Raw genomic sequence first — 22,277 nt, 5'->3', positions numbered from 1 at the left:
TAGAGGACGGGAAGGATAGGAGGAAAACTGAACAACACCATCACTCATTAGGAGATTTTTGTACTTAAGGCCAAATATCCAGGTACTTGAAAACATTTAGATAACTGATAGGATTTGTCCTATTAAGATTGTTTGTGATTCTGAAGAGAAAACTTTCTGAATACCATCCCCAGATTCTGGGATGTCCCTGGTCTGGTGCATTTAAATTTTTTAACCAGTAGGAGAGGGATCAATCAAATGCTACCCACTATCCCAGGTGCTGGGGACAGGTGTGGGGGGATAGGGAAAGATATATAAACCATTTCCTGTGCAACTCTAGGAATTGATCATCTATTTGTGGCGGTGAAAGGCCCATTGAATGAGAAGTGAAATAAAGTTCAGGTCAGTGGTACAGACTCTAGGACATGGGACTTAGACGCAGAAGGAAGCACTTGAGGCTGAGATGGAGGGTGGAAGAGGTGAGGATTTCAACAGGTGCAGAGGAGGGGCTAGTACCCAGCAGAGAGCCAGGACAGGGCAAAGGGCAGAGGCAGGAATCGTGAGTGAATAAAAAGGCAGACTGTCAGTACATATGAGGTCAGGTAGGGAAGGTGCTGGAGCCAGGAGATGGACAGAAAGAGGAGATTCCAGTGCAGGCAGGCATGAGCCCATGATTTAGGAATACAAGGGCTAAGGCTCTGTTCCACTGGGGGACTAAAGGGTGATGGGGGTGGTGGGACAAGAATTGCAGTTCAGTGAGAAAGTACCTTCTGCAGTGGAAGCTGCCAGGTGCCAGGGCCTGGACTCGGGGAAGGCCCATCCCCCACAGTCCCTCCACGCCAAATGGAGAAGGTTCCTGCTTGAGTTTGCCCTGCCCATGGGCAACTTGTCCATCCCTGGAGCGCGAAGCACGCGCTTTTATCGCGAAAGGGCCTCCCCTTCCAAAGCCACTCAGTTTTGTCTTTGGAATGGGGGTTCGTACCTGGGTCTCTGATCCAGGCGATTCACAGTACAGAGTATTGAAAGCGAAATGGGGAAAATAAACGTGGAATACTCCTGCCTCCCATGCACCTTCTAATTGCTCCCCCTCTACCTTAGCCCTCTGAGGACGAGAAGGTGGCTCCCTCCCCACCCTGGGCAAAGCACAGCCCAAAGCAAAACTGCCCTCTCCCTCTCAACTGGCTATATTTGTGGCTATATTTGTGTTTCAAGACTTCTCTGGGTTATAGGAGGTAATTAACTGTTTTGGTTTAAAAGCCCTCCTGCTGGGTTGCAGTCTGCATGGGAGAATAAAAGAAAACAAGCAAAAGGGAACAGTGTCGTCTCTGCACCTACCTTTCTACATTATAAGGGTGAAAACGCTCTCATTTGCCACATTGCCACGGATTACCTATGTGGCACAGGGTCCACAGGCCTTTCATTCTTTTTTAACGATAAATCAAGAGTGATGGGTTCATGATTCAGTGAGGCAGCCTTGCCATGGTTCCAGGTGAGCATGAGATAGCCCTGTCGCCTGTCCCAGCCTGAGCAGTTTTACTGTGATGCTCACAATATATTTTGGCTGATGACTTCCTTTAGTTCTGAAGCCGACTTGAGATACATTGCTAGGAACTGATCCAAACTGTCCCCTTAAAGTAAATATCAAGAACCAATTTTTTAAAAAGCAAAACCTTCTTCACTTTTATGGAGGAGAACATTTGTTTCCCTGCCCATCATCAAAATCTGGAGGCAAGTCTGCCGCTCCTCTGGGAGGCTGCACTCCGGTGGGTTATGAAGGAGCTGCGCTGCCCCCACCATGCTGCCAGGGAGTCCTGTCTGGGTGCCAGCTGCTTCAACAACACTTCTCCAAGGTGCTGACACAGAGAATCTTGTCTGCATAAGTGGGAGCATAGAAAAGCTTACAGAGAGAAGTAGAAATGTCTAATGATAAGCCACACACAGCCTTGCAATTCAACAAACCAAGCTAACCCAATTTCAGCTGGCTGCGGGCTCAAGGCCTTGACTTCTCATTCAAGGGAGGAAGCTTGACTCGGAGCGGCAGAGCAGCATCCCCAAAGAGGATTCTCTAGATTCCTCAGCGTTAATTAGTCTTCCTGGCAGCCACGAATGAAGAAATCAGGTAACCAAATGAATAAGCTCTGTGAAGGCAAAAATAGAATGCAAAGAAATATACTTGTCCTATATTAAACTGGATCATTATTCTCACAAACTACTTTTAAGGGAGGTGAGGCTTTAAAACTAAAAGGAATTTAAAAAATCTCCACACAATATCACCAGTTGGTTCCACCTTTGTATATTTTGATTTCTGTGCTCAAATACACACTTGCCCTTATTTTATAATAGCTAATCATTTATTTTTCATGTTTTTTGTTATTGTTGTTGTCTTCCTTCCTGATTATTTCCCAAAGAAAGTGGTAATTAAAAAACGTTTTCTTGCTTTTAGCTGGCAAATTTGTAAGTATTTTGAAGGGTAGAACTTTTCCCCCCTATTATTTTATTTTATTCTAAAATCAACAAGGGAAAGAAAAATCTAATGTGAAAACTGAAGAATGGAGGATGATGATGGCCATCAGAACATTTGATTTTTCAGAGGCAGATCCCGCCCTTTGAGAATGATGGTTTGGTTATAGCAAAGGGCACTTCTCAAGGACCAAGCCCCAGGGAAGGAGGTTTCTCTCTGCAGTCTATCGCAGCATCCCCAAGTCCTCTGAAAATGGGGACTGTGGAGAAAGTGGAGAAAGTGGCCATCTCACCCAGCTCACAAACACCAGATCTGCTATAATTAAATGTTTTCCTCGAGAAAATGCTAATAAAACAAAGCAATGGCTGGCACCGCACTTGATTTTCATTGCGTTTTACACCTTTTCCTGTTGCCAGCTCTTCACGTTGACTTTCTCGGCAGCTTCGTTCTTTCACGGGTGCCAGGCAGGCTCAGAGCGGAACCACTTGGGTTTTCTTCCCTCTTTTTGCACCCAGTAAATTTTCATAAAGCATTTAACGTGAGAACAAGCAGGTTAATTTACCGTGCCAGTGAGCTGGCTCTTGGAAGGCTCGCTGCACCACTGCCATGTTTTGGCGTCAGAGGCCACGGTCCCAGTGGCAAGGATGCTTGCCAGAGCCTTCTCTGTGGAGACACCAGGTGTGATTTAGCATAACAGATTGTGTGGATGCTCAACAGCTTCTATAACCCGTGCGTCAGAACCAAATTGTATCCTTCATGCAAGATGAAGATGAAAGTCTCATGGGCTGGAAGTGCTGCCAGGAAAGGCCTCTGGACATATAGGAAACAGGAAAATCATCCCACCTTGCAACACACGCCTGGTTTCAGGAACATTAAAGTTCTTAACGATATCAGTACCTTGCTAAAATCCTCCGTCATATCACAATGCTGTTTTCCTTTAATAACAGACAGGCAATGAGAACCAAAGTTTTTTTTTTTTTTTAATATATAAAGAGGATGTGCAAAAAATGGAATTCTAAGGAAATTTTAAAACTCACTGAATCTAGCCTCTGATATATACCTAGTCAGTTGCCTCTACCATGCACGAAGCCTTGGTCGACAGTGACTTTGAACACTGATGCTCTAGGTGTCAGCCCCTCATGGCAATGAGGAAGGTGCTTGAGGAGGACTTGCTGAGAGGAAGCCAAGCTTTGTGGCCAGCACTGTGTAGACCCCAGAGATGAGAAGGGTGAGCGTCCCGCAGATGGCAAGCTTAATGAGCCTCGAGAAAAGGACAGGCCCGAAGCAGAAGCATAGGTCACTCCTCAGGGAGAGTGGCTGAAGTCACACAGAAGGCAATTTTAGGACAAGTTTAGCAAACACAACTGCTGGAATAACCAGCCTTTTTGTCTAGACCACTGCCATGGGGCAATTTAATGCTTAGTGATGTACAGTTAGTTAATGGAGAGGACCAATGGCACCCCAATGCTGAGTAATATGGCTTTGGAATGAAGTATATGTGCTCAGACATTCAAAATCACCTGATAATGACGATGTAAATGTATACACAGTTCAAGGGGCATTGCATCTCATTTACCCTCAAAGCAGTCCTGAGGTGTAGACAGGGCAGGTTTTATTATCCACACTTGCCTGAAGAACATAGAGGTCACAAGACTTAACTTATCCAGAGATCGCACAGCTAGTCAGCAGTCAAGGTGAGGCAGAACTCACATGTCAGGCTCCCAGTCTTGTGCTCTGTCTGCTGAACCCCTCTTGCATCTTATAGGGTCTGTGAGTTACCCAGTAGCTTATGATGAACTATTTTGTTTTCTGCTTAAACTTGGTAGAGTAGATTCTGTGGTCGCCTACCAGGAGCCCCGACCAATACGGGGATTGTATTCCACATGCATTATGTCACCTGTCTTTTTTACCCAATGAGAGGTAGGGTATATCTTTATGTAGGGAATAATCTACATAATCATTTGTAATGCCTGCAGAGTATTCTATTGCTTGGATATGCCATATTTTATCTAATCAATCCTCTAAGGATTAAGGTTTAAATCTTCCCCATTTTTTTGCTATTAATCCATTCATTTTATTCAACAGATATTTGCTGAATACTCTTTATGTGCCAGGTACTATTTTAGGTAATGTAGATAATAGCTCCCTGCCCACATGGAACTTACATTCCAGACAGGAAAACAATGAATAAACAAGTAAACCAATAAACAATTGCAGGCTGTGAAAAGATCTAGGAAGAGAACAGAATTTAGTAATGGGATAGAAGTAATGGGGGGGGCGTTGCTTGACATAGGGTAGCAAAACAGCTTCTTTGAGGATGTGACATTTGCCTGATACCTAAAAGATTACGCATACACAAAGCTGTAATGAATATCCCCATCATTCATCTTAGAGCACTTGTCTGAATATTCCCTTAGGATACATCCTCGAAGTGCAAATGCTAGGTCAAAATCCACGCTTATTTAGGCTCCAAAGGAACGGGCATGAAATTCCAACTTTCACAACCTCCTTCTAATCCAGCAAGTCTGGGTCCCAACTGTGCCAATGACGGGCTCTGTAAGAGACTGGGCAGTCTCTTAACCTCACTGTGCCTCAGTGTCCTCATCTGAAAAATGGGGACAATAAAAGTGCCTGACTCAGGGATTGGTGAGGATTGAAAATGGTGATAAGTGTTAGATTAAAAAAAAAAAAAAATACATGCTCATTTTAATGTGTATACTAAAACTGCTTTTTAAAAAGGGCTGTACAGGGCCGGCCCTGTGGCTTGGTGGTTAAGTGCATGCGCTGCGATGCTGGTGGCCCGGGTTCGGATCCCGGGTGCGCATCGAGGCACCACTTCTCCGTTCATCCTGAGGCCGAGTCCCACATACAGCAACTAGAAGGATGTGCAGCTACGACACACAACTATCCACTGGGGCTTTGGGGGGAAAAAATAAAATAAATAAAATCTTTAAAAAGGGCTGTACAAATTTAAACTCCCATTTCCTGGGGCACACTCACTTGGGGTTGGTTCTGAGCTCATACTAGCTTGACTTGTTCTCAATAATCCAATGTCCTCACACCAGGACTCTAACCACGTAAGGACAGGGAGTGTATCTCGTGGCTCTTGTGTCCCCAGTGCCTGATTGGATGGAAAACACAGAGGGCTGGTCTCCTAGCACTGAAGAGAGTCCTGGAAGGGGCCAATCTACTCACAGAAAATGGGAGCTAGCCTGTCCACTGAATCTTAGAGCTTTCATTTTGTATGAAATCAGATCTTAAACATCTCAAGAGTCTACTTTCCTACAGTGCCGTGGCCTTCAGGTTGCTGGATTCCTCAGGAGGGCAGGTAGGTCTAGTGTGCTCACCATTGCTTTGGAAAAATCCACAAATAGCAACCTGCTGAATGTTTTTGTTCCAACTTAGAAACCCCAACCCTGGAATCTTGAATCAGTGCCTCGGCAGGAATGGAAGGCCACAGGTTGCAGATGGCAAATGACTTACTGCAATCTGAAAGGGTCTATACTGCTGCTACAAAATGTGAGCATGTTCCATTTCTTCCTTTGTCCATCTGCTGGTGTTATGGTCTAGGAGTGAAGATGATTTTAAAGATTTAAATTTGGACTGCATGTAAGCTGATTTCTCAAGCCATATTTAATACGTTTTGGCAACAAACACTACTTTGGTGCTGTTTGACTATGAAGGCAGTAAGGAACAAGAGGTTTTCTATCTTCTTTCAGGTTGTATGCATATGTAACCTTTTTGAATGGAGGTGGTTGTGATTAAGGTAGTGAATTATATACATTGAGTTAATTATTATTATTATTATTATTTTAAAGAAAAGAGAGCAAGGGATAGGGAGGAGAACAGAAAGGGAGGACTGCAGGGAAAAAGAGTTCCAGAGCGTCTCCTGGTTTCTCTGATCATCTTAGGCATGTTAGTCTTAGTCTTGTTTCCATAACCAGATAGATGAGATAAACTCATTGAGTTGGACTGTGATTTGAATCTCTTGGAGTTCCTAGCATAGGATGGGGCACAGAGTAGCTGCCCTACCTGGGAACTAAATGCTGTTATGATTAACTAGAGAGTCTGATGGAAAATCTGGTCTCTCTCTCTCTTTTTCTCACACACATACTCAGAAGCATTGTTTGTTCCATGTCTCTCAGGTTCTTGCAGCAAGAAGCAAGTGCTCCACCCTTAGGAATGTGGATTCTTTCTTATAATTTGTCAACATGATCAGTAATTTAGGTCCTGGAGTAAGAATCACAGAGAACCAGAGTCTTAGAGTTGGGAGGGGTCTTTGAAGTTACCCCCAAGAAGCTCTGTCCAGGGCAAGACCGCCTTCTACCCTCTTGGCAGAAGATTATCCTGCTTCTGTGTAAACATGGCCACTGGGCAGCCCTTCAAATATCTGAGGATGGTTATTATGCTTCCTAAGTCTTCTGTCTTCCAACAATCCTAGTTCTAACAATTGTCTTTCTGAAGGCCTATGATACATATTTTCAACATCCTCTCACTTCTGAGTTCCCCTCCTCTGGACATACCCAGATTTGGCAATGCTCTTTCTAAACTCAAAACAGCATCTCCCATTGTCTTTATCTGGATGTTATGCCCAGCCTGCGAAGGCATTACATCTGGCTAGCCAGCTGGCTACACAGTTGACTAGTAAGAAAGTTGGTAAATAGTTTTGGTCGATTACGATGTTGAACTAACACTTCCTCTACTCAACGTGCTTAACAACATGGCTTTCATTGTAGTCTTCTTAAATCCAGCCATTCTTAGTACCAATACTTCAGTTTTCCAAAAGGGCTTTAAAAATGTTAAATGTTTAATGACTACGGTAACATGGGAAGATTACCATATTTCATAAAAGTCCGTCTTAGCCTTCTTCCAAAGCTAAACAACAGTATGTGTATTCAGAATTATTCTTTTGGCAACCCATTTTTATCTGCCATGGAAAATAAGCCACAAACGGTGGCAGTCCTGAGATAAAAACTGAGGTGTTTGGGTCCTCAGTTTCTAAACCTGCAAGATGAACTCTGAGTGTCTTTCTGGCTTTAACATTCAACATTCTCTGTATAACCCTACCCTGGCCAATTGTCTCCAGAGTACCCCTCCTTCCAACAGTAGAAATATGCACCTTTATTACTTCCTTTTGGGTAGAAATAATAACATACTGCTGGCCTAATATTTCAACTTAGTATGTATTTTATGGTAGAAAAATGCAAATATCTGTTGTTTTGAGTATTCTTTAGTTTTAAATAGAAAAGCTTTCAATCTTTGTCATTTTAGATGGAATGATAAGTTTTTTAAAAGCTGAAATTTATTATTTACCTTTATACATACTATTTATACATACCTTTATACATCTAACTATTTTTGCATAATCAAAGAACAGATAATGCCTTCCATTTTTAAACTGTATTAAAGAAGCATTAATGGCTATAAAAACACTGGGATTTTGAGAACTTAAAACGAGTTGATATGGAGGAGGGCAAATCAGAAATATCAGGTAAAAAATATTTGTAATTTTTAAGATCTATTTTTCATTTACAGTTAAGAAGCTATATGATGAACCTTTTTTAGTATTTAGCAATGTACTTCTTTGCTCTTCTTGATATTTGCCTTCCTTGAGTTGATTGGTTTGGATGGGGCCTAGACACAGGTATTTTTCAAGGCTCCCCTGGTGATTCTGACAGACAGTCAGGGTTGAGCACTGTCCCCTGAAGGCACTCGTGTAAATGCCTTGCCTGCTGGACAAGCAGTCCTCAAGGCACTGGTGAAGAAAAGCCTGCTTGGGAAGAGGAACCCAGCAGCCCCTTAGCATTTGCCAGAAATCTTCAAATAGTGTTTTAATTATCACGTAAATCATCGCAAGTTAGCTCCACTTTACTATGGGACATTTCTATTTGCGACACTATAGGAAAATATTCTTGCTGAAGCAACCTGGAATCATGATATTTTTTGCTATTAGTTGTTGATTGGTATCATATTCCTTATTCTTTTTCCACCTGTGCACTGAATGGAGGAATTATATAAAAGTTGAGCAGGGAGAGACTCATAAGCATTAAAGTGGGAGACCATTGAGGCCAACCCCCTCATTTTATGCCGGGCAAATTAAGGACCCCAGAAATGAAATAATACCCCCATCACCACCATCTCGTAGGACTTTATTTTTAATAGCAGTTTTTTCTGATTATAAAATGAATATATGCTCTTTATAGGAAAAAATTAAATATAGAAAAGCACATAAATGTGTTTTAACAGATACCTGCAATCCATCACACTGTTACGCCATGACATCATCATTTACAGCACTGGAGCTGGGCCATTCAATACATCACCTAGGACCACCACTCTTCAGTCCCATCTGCCTGCGTCCTTTGTCCTCTTAATCAGTAGTCACTTAACACTGGTTAAATCCATCCTTCATGCACCTCCATTTGGCTCAGGCCTATTTTTTTCCTTACCTAACTTCCTAGCTTATTGCACTATAGCTTCCAGAATGTTCCTTATATCAGCAGCCATTCCCTGGAACAATGTCCACTCTGCTGTAACTGATGCTTTTTGTCTTTGCCCTGCTGACTCTGTCTCTGTCTACCTCAAGGGGAGGAAAGGCCACACTCCCTGTTTGCAGAGCCAGGAGTAGAGGGAGGCATCCCCTTCATCCCACCGCTGATTCTTCATCACTGTCCCCTACCACTCTTGTCCAACACTGCCCCCACTGAGTCCATGCCATCCATTATGTCACCCTTTCAAATCTCCACCATGTTCATCAACGGAAGCTTCTCCATATCCCTCCAAGGGAAATTTGTCTCATGATTCTGGGTGTTCTCCAACATCCACCTTGCTGACTTGTCACACTTTGTTCCTACGTTTCTACAGATTGCCTCATCCTTAAATTCTCAAACCCCGAAGCCACCCTCTCCGACGACAGCTCCTGAGCTGCTCCCTGGTCCTTGTCCTACATTTGGCCTTTGCATGTCTTCCAAGTCCCATCGCCCCCTCTCAGATTTTCTTGTCCATCTACTACCTAACCTGGACTTCATGGTTAACTATTCCAACTGATACCCTCACAAGCACCCTCAATTCTTGTTCCCCTTTGATTCTCTTTTACTCTTGCCTGGGTCTGGGGTTTGGTTTGCCGGTGGAAAAATGCATTCCTATTTGCTCATTTGTTCAACTACTCAAATATGTTATAGGCACTGTACTAGGTCCTGGGGATACAAAAATGCACCTTTCTTATGGATGAACCTTGAGGACTTTATGCTAAGTGAAATACTGTTTGATTCCACTTATTTGAAGTACCTAGAGTAGTCAGATTCAGAAACAGAAAGTAGAATGGTGGCTTCCAGGGGCTGGGGGGAGGGGGAAATGGGAGTTGCTTAACGGGTATGGAGTTTCAGTTTTGCAAGATGAAAACTGGTTCTGGAGATTGGTTGTACAACAATGTGAATATACTTAATACTACTGAAATGTACACTTAGAAATGGTTAAGATGCTAAATTTTATGCTATGTGTTTTTTTTTTACCACAACTAAAAATAATATTTAAGAATGCACCCTTTTTGCAATAACCAGAAATGAAAAATTGCAATGCAGGGTATAACAGGGCAGGCATCACATGGTGGTTGCACAGGGGTGTGGCAGAGACTGCATCCATTCTCCTGTCTTTGAGTCTTAGCAGGGCACATGATCTGCCTCTTAAAGCCTGCATGTCCCACCTCCATTCCAGCTAGGATGTGAATGGAACAGAAGTACTGTGTGCAACATTTAATCTCTTAAAAGGAAGCCACTTGCCCACTGCTCTCTCTTCTCCCATCTCACAGGCTGGAATTCAAATGTGGTATGGAGCCCGTTTCAGCCACACAGATAAGGGTGTCATTGCAACAAGGGGTTGTCAGAGCAACAAGGTAGAAGCAAGTTGGGTCTTTGGATGACCTCGAGGAAGAGCGCTGCCTACTCACCTGGACCACCCACCTGCCTCTGTGCTGTTAGGTGAGAGAGAAATAAACTTCATTTGTTTTGAGCCCCTGTAGCATTGGGTCTTTTTGTTGTAGCAGCTGAGTTTGTACACTAAAGAAAAGGAAAGAATAATCAACTGCACATGGAGGATGGGGGTGATAGTGAGGGCAGAGTATGCAGCAGGGGCAAGAAGACTATCTGGGAAGATAAAGAGAGGTTCTGCTCCAAAGTCCTGCTTTCCAGCCTCTGAGACCTGGGCATTGACTGGCGATCCTTTCACTGGTTCTGGATAATTCCTTCCCATTCCTCTGTGTGTGTGCTGGGAGTTGGGAGGTATGTTCCAACAATGGAGGAAGGAGACCCAGGAGGAACAACAGGTGGAATTTTGGGGTGTGTGTGTATATGATTAGTTTGGTTTTAGATGTGTTTGTTTAGGGCCTCAATAAATAATACCTCTTGACCATCAAAGTTCTGAACCAGTTGAACAATAAGACAAAAGAGTCAGCAACGGAAGAATTAAAACATCTCCTTTATTTCTGATAAAATCTAAGTTAAGCACACATTTTAGTCAAAGAGCCATACTGGCTTTCTAATACTGAATCCTGGAGTTGGACTGACCATTATGTAGCTATGGCAGTAGCTCAAAGATTCTAATATAATGTAACATTCAGGGCTTACTTCTTCCTTCCGTCCATTTAAAGGATAAGAACTGGTGGAGTAAAGAAATATAACCTATTTAATGAAATAATATATGACAATATTTCAAGATCTGTTAAACCTTTCCATTGATATATAATTATACAATGTGGTCTTTTTTTTTTTCTTTTTTTGGCTGAGGAAGATTCACCCTGAGCTGACATCTGTCGCCAGTCTCCCTCTTTTTGCTTGAGGAAGATTTGCCCTGAGCTACCAACTGTTGCCAATCTTCCTATATTTTGTATGTGGGTTGCCACCACAGCATGGCTTGATGAGTGGTGTAGGTCTGGGCTCGGGAACTGAACCCGGGCCGCTAAAGCGGAGCATGCGAAACTTAACCACTAGGCCACTGGGCTGGCTCCCTCTTTCATTTTTTTTTTTTATTTCCCTCCTGCCCTCCCTTTCTTCCTTTATTTATTTTATTTTATTTTTTGCTTTAACATATTTGATATGACATATCCCACATTCAGTTAGCATCCATTTGTAGTCAAATGGAGCCATTATAGGCATTTTTGCTCCCACTCTATAACTACCAGAAACCAAAAACTATTATGAAAACCACGCTCCTAATTCTGATTGTGACCAGTAGTAAATGGCCAGTTTGCCCTGTCCGCTTAGGGGATGAGTTCTTGAGCTCTCTTGGAAGATAACTGTAGGACTAGGGAAGTCTGTCTGACAATAGACTTCCTTTCCAGGGTATTTCTCAGTTTTGATATCAATCTGAACCTGCTGGCTCACACCCAATCTAGGTCAGTCCTTACTACCATCTACTGAAATGACCCATCTATATGTTGATTTCTTCCACCTGGCTAGCATGTTGTAGGTATTTAATTAATGTTTGTTGAATTGAATTGAATAATAGAAAAAGAAGTAGAAGTAAGGTAACAGTGGAGTCTAAAGTAGAGATCATCTTAAGGTATGGAAAGAAAAACTAGGGGTACAAGCCAGTAGTTGGCACCACAGAAATGGGGAAATGTCAGGAAGATCCAAGACCAGTACAAGGTAAATGCTTTCCTAGTTTTCTTAATGGAAGTCAACCATCAAAGCGAAGTTGCTCAGATACTGAAATTGGATTGTGAAAAACAAATGAGCATACCATGTGCTGTTATTTAAAAATCACTTGTTTGGAAATAAATAAATCCAAATTGGTCACGAGCACTGTAAGCTGTTCACCCTCAATTGTGAGCTGGTAAATTGATTAACATCATATTCTCTAAATTTAAAATAAAGACTATGTTGGAAAACAGCTATTAAAATGTATTGAGACAGAGCTCTGAGCACAGACCAACAAATTCTGGCCAAAAGACCAGAGAGTCGACTGTTTGATAAATGTATAATAAAACAGCAGAATTTTATTAATACTATTACTCTATGAAGCTGAAATACCCTAAAACAGAGAGGTTAATGAAGGGTGTGGATCTGGTAGAGAAACGAAGTTACCGAAACAAAGCTGGGGATGGAGGAATATCAAAACGAAGCTCTTTTTTCTGATAGTGGGGTGTTTCCTTCTACAAAAAAAAAAAAACTTAAGAAAATGGTGGTTCATTCAAAAGGTGGTATTTATAGACAGCTACTATGTAAGCAAAAAATGTTTATTTCAAAAGCGATCTAATATATCGATTTAATAATGTTATTAATATGTTTTAAGTCCACATTATTTGATTTTTATTATTAGTAAGACCAACCATGATGTTAACAGGAAAAGAGATATTGGAGTTCTCAATTAATGACGTCCAACCTTTGAAATAAACTTGTCTGAAGTGGATTAGTCTCCTAAGGCTGCTATAAACAGTTACCACCAACTTGGCTGCTTAAAACAACAGAGATTTATTCTCTCACAGCTCTGAAGACCAGAAATTTGAGATCAAGGTGTCAACAGGGCTGTGTTCCCTCCCTGAGAATCCTTCTTTGCCTCTCCCAGCTTCTGCAGGCTGTCAGTATTCCTTGTGGCTGCATCACTCTAATCTCTGCCTCTGTCCCCATGTGGACTTTTCCTCTGCGTGTCTTTTATAACGACACTTGTCACTGGACTTAGGGCCCACCCAGATGATCCAGGATGATTTCATCTTGACATCCTAACTACATCTATGAAGACCCTTTTTCTAAATAAGGTTGCATTTACAGGTTCTGGGGATAAGGAGGTGGACAATCTTTTGAGAAGGCATCATTCAATCCACTACAGGAATTGAGGTGTATTATTTTAATCATTCCATGCCTTGATATGCTTTGCAACACAAGAGTATCTTCAGATGGGTGAATACCAAAAGGCTTACAGTTCTTAGAGTCAGAAGTCAACAAGCATTGGGCTATGGTAGCTAAAAACCATAGGTTAGTTAAAAGCCCATGATAAAACACAATTATTTTATTAAATCATGGTTAATAACAAATGAAACCTGACTTGTCTAACAGATTTTCCATCCACAAATATTGTAATGTGCAAAAGTATTGCCTATGTTGTTTTTCACACCACTGCGTTTACTAGAACTGCTGAGAGGACTGTATATATGATTTTAAACCTAGGTGGATTTTTTCCCTCACTCTTGAAAGGAGTACTTCTTTGAGAAAACAGTTCTTACAGCTTTGTTTTCAACCAGCTAAAAATGTTTTATATATTACTTTAACCTATTGTCCTGTTTTCTGATTTGTATTTATGTCTTGAGACAATAACTTTTTGAATAAAAATAAACCTACCAAAAAAAATGAATATGAACAGTGGAATGAATGGTTCCTCAAAAGAGCTACTAGAAAATATTATGTTAATAAAGGTGAGTTCTCCCTTTTCCATCCTTCCCTCTCCTCCCCACCTCCATTCAGGTGAACAGTGCCTGGACTATTTGAGGTTTTTGCAAGATCTCTAGGAGTATCATTGTATCCCAGGAGACAGGGCTTGGGACTGTCATAGAGTCACAGGGAAGTGGAGTTGGACAGAACTTAGAAGTCACTTGGGGCAACCCTAAACCTTACACATGACTCCCCTCTGCAACATTCCTGGCCTGAGGGGTACCCAATACCTGCTCGAATGCTCCCAAGTCCATCTTCTTGTTCTTGGCTAGCTCTAAATACTCTATTGTAAACTGTAGTGCTACCTGGAGCCATACTCAGCCTCTCCATTCGTTCTGTGCATCAGTACCTGTTCTTTCCCTTTTTTGCTGCTCAGCTCCACTGGAAGAGCACCTGTTTAGGGGAGGAGGGAAGATGGTAGTTCTGAACCATTGTCTTAGGCTGTATGCTTGCCGTAATTCTTTCCACCAAGAATGCTGGCTTTTCCATTTAGGCCTAGTAGATATCTTTCATCATCCAGAGAATGCATTTTTAGATGGTTGGCTAAAGTTTGGAATCACAGAATCATACAAGAGTACGGCTGAGGAAAGCTCAGCAATTATCTAGTCACTTTAGAAACGGGGGTAAAAGTCCCAGAGGGATCAACAAATTATTGAAGGTCACTCAACACGATGGGGGGCAGAGCCAGGACCAGAACTCAAGTCTCCTGATGCCTAATTAAGCACTTTTCGCTCTGTCACACATGATACAAAATGTGATGCAAAGCTTGCGCCTACATGAATTACTCTTGAGATATTGGCCTCTCTGGTGCTACCCAGTGAGATAATCAACATTCTATGGACTGAATGTTTGCATCTCCCCAAAATTCATATGTAGAAGCCCTAACCCCCAATGTGATGGTATTTGGAGGTGAAGCCTTTGAGAGGTAATTAGGTCATGAGGGTGGAGCCCTTAAATGGGATTAGTGCCCTTATAAAAAGAGACACAAGAGAGATGATCTTTCTCTCCACCAGGTAAGGGCACAGCAAGAAGGGAGCTGTCTATGAACCAGTAATCGGACTCTCACCAGGAACCAAATCATCCTGCACCTTGATCTTGGATTTCTCAGCCTCCAGAACCATGAGAAATAAAGGTATGTTGTTTAAGCCTCCCAGTCTGTGGTATTTGTTAAAGCAGCTCGAACTGATTAAGACACAACCCAGTGAATATATTCAATGATATTTACTGAGTGTGTGCTATAGGCAGACAAGGTCTCTACTCTCAGAGTTTGCACACTCAGGTGAGTGAATGACTGACGGTACCCAAAAGGCTGCAAGGCTCTGATCCAGCTTTCTCATTAGGGTGTTGATTGGGAATAAGGTCACCTAGTTCAGCTCTTGATTCTTTACTATACCCTTAAAGGAAAGGTAAAGTAACTGGAGTTAATGTCCCCACTTAGACGTGTTCCTTAACTTATCAGATGTCATCAATTGAATCAAAAGCATCTCTTGGCCTAGAAAATAAGTCTCCTCACTTCCTCTCTAGTGCTCAACTCTAAGATTAAGCAGGAACTCAAGGTCAACAACTACGACAACAAAAAAGCTGTTTTTTATTAAAATTCATCATTGTCCATAAAATAAAGTATATCTCTTGGGAATAGTAAAGCCATCAACTAGCTACTCGTAAATGAGAGAGGCATTTTCTGATTGACGCAGCGAGCAAAAAAGACACAGATGGCGGATCCTTTTGGCATAGACTTATCCGCCCGTCTGTCTACGTTTCTTCACTGTTGTGTTAATTCTTCTTACATAGAACCATCACGGCAGTTTGCTTATTTCCAAGGAAGACAAAAAACAGAACAGTTTTTGTCTGTAAGATTCCTGCCTTCCTCCTAGGACACTGGGGTGGCCTGTTCACTGCAGGAGGCAACTGAAACGACCTGGATCCTTTGGCGTAAAATCTCAATACTCTGGCCAGGGCGAGATTCAACACAATCCTTTCCTCATGAAACAGGAAAAGAGACTAGACTTCTGTGGAGTATGTTACCTGGGCTGGACCTGATGCCTGAAGAAGATTCAGAATTTCCTTTAAAATGGGTTTTGGCTTGTTGGATGGAGCGTGCTGCATTACTGCTGGCTAGAGAGTCCCATGGGCTTGTGGTCCCGTCTTCTTTCATGAGGAATCCCTGCCAACCCAGGATCTGTGAACTGCTTCTGCCAGCCAATCTCTAATTTAGCATATGTACAAAGCCAGTTTTTGGACACTATGATGGAGCCTGGCATCTCTGCAGCCCTCCATGTTTGCAATGCTCACAGTGAAATAACAAGTAACTAGCAAGACAGAAAAAAAAAAAAACGACATGAAAAGGCTTTCTAAATTCACAGATAAATTGTCTATGTATTGTATATGTGTATGTGTCTCCCTCCTGCTTTTCCAACATAAACTTCCCCCATGCCTTTCTTTGTAGTTATTTCATTTAGATTTTCAGTCTGGGATGCACTTAGCAATAGCCAACACTGACAAAGATAAAACCCTGCTCCCCACTGAGAACATCTGATTTTTAAAATGTAGAAATGCTGCTCTTTACAAAATAGGACATTTCCCTTTTAATTAGCTTCAAAATACACCCAAATAATTTGCAACTAGGAAATGATACCATTTTAGAGTACTTAAAAATAATTCCCATGCATACAAAACCAATTTGATGAGAGGCACAAGCCAGTGAAACCTTCAGTTTTAAGAAAAATTGAGGGGCTTCTGTGGGGACAGCTGTCATTGCCATAGGAAAATTCACCTAACTCTCAGGCTTTTATCACTGCCTTCTCTCAGAAAACCCATGTCTAAGGTATGTTTGCTGAAATATTTGGGAACAATAGCTAATGGAGGCTTGACTACACCCATCCATCTTTGCTGAAAATGCCTCCTGCCTCCCTCCTATAGATTCTCTTGCAAATCATCTAGTTTTCAAACAGTTCTTCAACAGTGAATAAGTAGCCACAAAAGCCTCTATGGTGTTGTGTCATGCTATCTTTGAAAATAAATACATATACTGTGCTCACCTTCCCTGAAATGTGCTGGCACTGAGTCCTGAGAGGGACATCCATCAGGAGGGGCATTTTGACTTTTCCCTGTACACGAATGAAATCAAATCTCTGGATGAAAGAGAGGGGAAATCTATGTGATTTTCTGCTGTGTATTTCTTCCAATGTATAGATTGTGACAATGACCAACTTTTTGGCTCTTTTGGTAAGTGAGATCCCTGCTCTCCTGGCCAGGTGAGCCATCACTGATAAGTTTGCTAGTGTGGGAAGAACAAACCCTCCCAAACCATACCCAGTCCTCACCTGTGACGGCTTCTGTTGGTAGAAAAAGAGTCTGAGCCCTGCCTGTATAAATATAAATATTTCAGGACCATGGCTGATGGCAAGCTTTGCACGACCATGCAGAAGCCAAGCTTGACTGCCCTGGCCTGGTGTGGGGCTCCCCAGGTGGCAGGCCTGAGAGCGGGCAGTGCAGTCGGTGGGGGGTGGACATGAGTGCCTCCAATCATTCTGAGTAGCCCCTGGGCTGATTAGTGACGAGGGCTGACAGGCTCCTAAGGGGAGGTCCTGTCCAGTTTCTTTCTGCAGCGGGGATGATGGGCCATGCATGGGGTCCTGAGGCAGAGACTGGGGACTTTTTTGTGTGACTATGACTACATTCCTCATCAGCAAGTCCACACTCATGGTCTCTTCGGAGGCCGTTGACTCACTGGAGGATTACCATTAAGAGACATCTGCTCAGTGGCGCCAGGTTCTTTCCCCACCCCTCAGAGGCCAGCATGGTGTCTCCATGCAGCTTCACCCAAGCCAGACAGAAGGGCAAGGCGTCAGGTCTTGGGAATTAGAGAGGACGATCGATATGTATAAAAGGAACACAGTCAGGGACAATTGAAAAGGCTCACACATAACCCCACTGGGAACTGCTTAAAACTGAGGTCTGTGATAAACGACTCACGGAACCCAAACCCTGACTAGTATGCCTGCGATGGCCAGAGGTGAGGTTCATAACATTTGTGATTCACAGAGTTCAAGTGACTAGAATGTATGTGAAGGATTCCAGAACTGTCCTGCAAATAAAAATAACTACTTAAACAGGGAAGAATTTTTCACTCCTGAGTGATCTTGAAACCTTAAATTATGAGATCACCACCTTTCAAGTTTGGTGTCAAAGGAAAGACTACTTCATTGAAACATAAAGTTTACAACTTGAGTTCCCCTGTCTCAGCACCACGAGACAACTGCCACCTTGCTGGCATATTGAGATTCCTTACTGATGGGCATGTATTCAAGTGGGGAGACCATCTGGGGAATAATTAGAGACTGTATAGTTATAAGAACCAAGGCAGATATGGGATTAGAATGCAGAGGTTTTGAACTTCTGACTTATGATGAGATAAAATTGATAAGGATTAAAAAAAATGTACTTTGGTTATATCAAACTTAAGTTGATTTTAAAAAGATCAGAGTTGGATTATAATTTAGGATGAATTTACATGGTTTGTTGTTCCAGTGATGTAGTTGATTTTCCTAGTTAAAAGAAAATATTTTGTACCCTGGACCACTAAGAGTTGGGTTATAATAGTCAAAAAGAAGAAGGTAAACTCTGGATAGAGAGAAGCTGTATCAGTCAGGGATCTCCAGAGAAACAGAACCAAAAGGGGATAGATAGATTGATTGATTTTAAGGAACTGGCTCACAAGATGACAAGTTCAAAATCCACAAGGCAAGCTAGTGGGCTGCAAATAGGCAGGAGTTGACGTTGTAGTCCTGAGGCAGAATTTCTTCACCAGGAAACCTCAGTTTTTGCTCTTAAGGCCTGCAACCGACTGGATGAAGCCCACCTACTTTATCCAGGGTAACCTACTTTACGTAAAGTCAACTTATTGTAGATGTTAACCACATTTACAAAATATCTTCCCAGCAACATCTAGATTAGTGTTTGATTAAATAACTCAGTATTATAGTTTAGCAAAGTTGATACATAAAACAGATCATCACAGTAGCTTTCTTCCAAAACATAAGAAATGTCTTCAGTCCAGGAAGATTCAGCCGTCTCCCTTTTGGAAGGGTCTTGTAAGCAACACTCCATTAAATGAGGGATGATATCCTAGTGATGTGCAGCTCTATTGTCTTCCTCACCAGATATCCCTTGAAAAAGGCAGATCCTGAGCCTTGTATAGGTAGTATGCAGAAAGGGAACTGACAAATAAGCTGAAATGGAGGGGAGGAAGATCCACCTATTTTATGGTTTCCATTTAGGTTTTACCTGTGTCTCCGAAGCAGTTACTCCAACTACAGCCAATATATGAATGGTTGTCTGTGCCACCCACCTGACTAGTTCCTGGCACATGCTTTCCATCACCATCCTTCTCAAATATTCACTAAGTATGTCCTTTGAACGTGATGTGCTCTCAGCACGTGGGCAAACCTCATGAAAGGAGATTATGAACGTACTGTATGGGCCAACAAGTCATGGGTGTTCTCATCCCAGAGAAACACAAGCTTCCTTCCCTGCTAATTATACTTTAAATCTTTCCTTTCATAACTTTTATATTCATAAAATACTTTAAACAACAAAACATCCTTCATTTATTTTTTATTTTTTATTTTTTTGTGAGGAAGATCAGCCCTGAGCTAACATCCGTGCCAATCCTCCTCATTTTTGCTGAGGAAGACCGGCTCTGAGCTAGCATCTATTGCCAATCCTCCTCCTTTTTTTGTCCCCCAAAGCCCCAGTAGATAGCTGCGTGTCATAGCTGCACATCCCACTAGTTGCTGTATGTGGGACGCGGCCTCAGCATGGCCGGAGAAGCGGTGCGTCGGTGTGCGCCCGGGATCCGAACCCGGGCCGCCAGTAGCGGAGCGTGTGCACTTAACCACTAAGCCACGGGGCCGGCCCACATCCTTCATTTAAAGAGGACTAAATGAAAAGGAAAAAAACCCTTGGAATAAAAAAGTATCATTTTGATTCTTATCTCTAAGGTCAGATAATAACAACTAACATTTACATGGTACTTTATCATTAATAAAAGGCTTTCACATATACTTATTTTATTTCTATCCTTGCAGCAACCTTGGGAGGTCGATGGTATTATCCCCATTTTACAGATGGCGGCACAAAGGCTTGGAGGCTGACAGACTTTTCTGATATCACACAGCCCGCAGACTGCTGAGCAGCGACTGGAACTGCGGCCTTGTGCTCCTGGCTGCACCTTGGGCTGCCCAGACCACTCTGTTGCTGGTGCCCAGCTCAACCTTCAAATCTTCGTTTATGGAGTTACATAAATGTGGCCAGAAGCTGACTGTCCAATAAATCATAAGCAATTATCTGCTCATGGAAAACCTTTGTTGAAGGTAGTGTTCCCACATACGGCCAGGTACCTTTCCTCTCCATTTTCTTTCCTGGGTGCAGAGAGCTCTACTGGAAATCACTGGGAGGTCTGTGCACAATGAGGAGCAGGGAATGAGAGGCAGGGTGTGAATCTATTCCATAAAGTGAAAACTTATGCCCTAACAAATAATTAAGAAAACATTCAAGGTCATTTCCTCAGCTGATCATCACCAGCAGAGCCAACTTTGGATTAAACACTTCTGCTCAGTGGTTTTGACATTCTTAGTCAGGCATATCTTGATGAAATTAGAGATGCAGAAAATATTTTTTGATGGAGTGCAGGGACAAAACAGCTAGAAGGGAAGCCAATTCTGTGCACAAACTTGTGCAGTCTGAAATAAAGAGGAGAAGAGAAAGCAAGAGATTAAGGTGCGTGTGCTTGTGCGAGTGTGTGTGTGTATAAATCAAGGAAGATGAAAACAAGTGATAGAAGAGGAAAGGGGAATCTGGGGTGATGCTAATTAATTAGACTTTAAGATCTTGGCAGCGAGAGGTGTGTTTATAAACAATCTTCACTGAAACATACCTTTCCAACTACTAATGATTTTATTTGCCAGAAATAGTCTCTAATTATTCTGTACTTGTTTCAATCCAAAAGTGGAGAAAGAAATATTACTAAGTGAACATAACCATTCTTATATTATAATATAATCTCTGCATAGAGATTAACATTTCTAATGCTCAATTAATGAAGTGTGGCCAATTCAAACTATTTTACAAAAGATTAGGTGGGGGGACTATTAATCAGAAGGCTTTCAAACTAGTGGAGAAGGAAAATTAGATGAAAGATATAAGAAATAATAGAATATAACCCTTCAGGAATCTCTTAATAACATGCTTATACTAAGCCACCAGCAAGCCAACTAGTTTTCCTCTTGGGATTAAATCTAGAAAAGTTTGATCTGTGAGGATAGACTAAAGACTTGCAGACATGCCAAATCTTTTAAAAAATTATCTCCCATATATCCTTTCTGAAGAAGTTACGAGAGGATGTACTCTATTAAAATGAGGGAATAAACCAAGAAAGAAAAAGACATGATATCCACTAAACAAAAGATCCAACTCAGAAATCAGGCCAAAGGACTTCCCAGGATGACAGGAAGGGAAACTACGAGATAACAATTTAGTGGGCAACCAGCACAGATTGGAGCAGTGGATGACAGCTCTTTTGGAGAGTTTGGGATTGAATTAGTGAGAGATACACAGAAAGTAAAGTAAATTCAATAGGTGAAAGGATAAACAAACTGTGGTACACTTATACAATGGAATCTTATTCAGCAATAAAAAGAAGAGCTATCAAGCCACAAAAAGACATGAAGGAACCTTAAATTCATATTGCTAAGTGAAAGAAGTCAGTCTGAAAAGCCTACATACTGTATGATTTCAACTACATGACATTTTGGAAAAGGCAAAACTTCAGAGACAGTAAAAGATCAGTGGTCCCCGGGGGTTCACTGGTAGCAGGGTGAAAAGAGAGAGCAGAGGAGATTTTGACGGTAATAAAACTATTCTGTATGATACTGTACTAGTGGACACATGACATCATGCAGCTGTTAAAACTCATAAACTATACAACACAAAGAGTACATCCTAATGTAAACTATGGACTCCAGTTAATAAAATCTTTTTAAAATAAATAAAGAAAACCAAGACAATTATTAATTTCAGGAAATACAAGAAAGCAAATATAATCACAGTGAACCATATGGCTCAGTTGTGAAAATACTTACATTGTCACATTAAGTAAACACTGAATAGTGATACGATCCTAAAATATGTTATATTTATATTGGGAGGATTAGGATAAGGGAGAAGGGTAAGAGAACTCAATTCTCATCTTACATAAAAAGAAGTCAAAAGGTAATACATAAAATGGAAAATCAAGAAATAACAGTATAAACATGCTATTTAGAAACAGCAAGAAAGTTAGAAAAGTTGAAAGTAGCTTCTTCTAGGGAGCAAGACTTGGAGAGGGGCAGGGAAGTCTGGTTTTCTTTATGAGCTTT

General features: G+C 41.7%; 1 protein-coding gene and 1 long non-coding RNA gene across 6 annotated transcripts in view; one reads left to right on the top strand and one right to left on the bottom strand.

Annotated features, from left to right (window-relative positions):
• CLYBL (citramalyl-CoA lyase) overlaps nucleotides 1-22,277 on the bottom strand; it is a 228,172-nt gene that overhangs the window by 46,642 nt on the left and 159,253 nt on the right. The gene's annotated exons all lie outside the window — the stretch shown is intronic.
• Nucleotides 10,252-20,763, top strand: LOC131410318 (uncharacterized). Of its 2 annotated transcripts, none has more exons than XR_009221225.1 (3): nucleotides 10,252-10,416; nucleotides 14,874-14,992; nucleotides 19,950-20,763. It is a non-coding gene; the product is annotated as an uncharacterized LOC131410318 (long non-coding RNA). The 2 variants fall into 2 exon arrangements; XR_009221226.1 differs by lacking the exon at nucleotides 10,252-10,416 and adding an exon at nucleotides 13,750-13,844.

The sequence above is a fragment of the Diceros bicornis genome, chromosome 9 (genome assembly GCF_020826845.1).
Source record: "Diceros bicornis minor isolate mBicDic1 chromosome 9, mDicBic1.mat.cur, whole genome shotgun sequence".
Taxonomy (NCBI): domain Eukaryota; kingdom Metazoa; phylum Chordata; class Mammalia; order Perissodactyla; family Rhinocerotidae; genus Diceros; species Diceros bicornis.
Note: the sequence above shows the minus strand (reverse complement) of the source record. Positions and strands in the feature narration are given on the sequence as shown.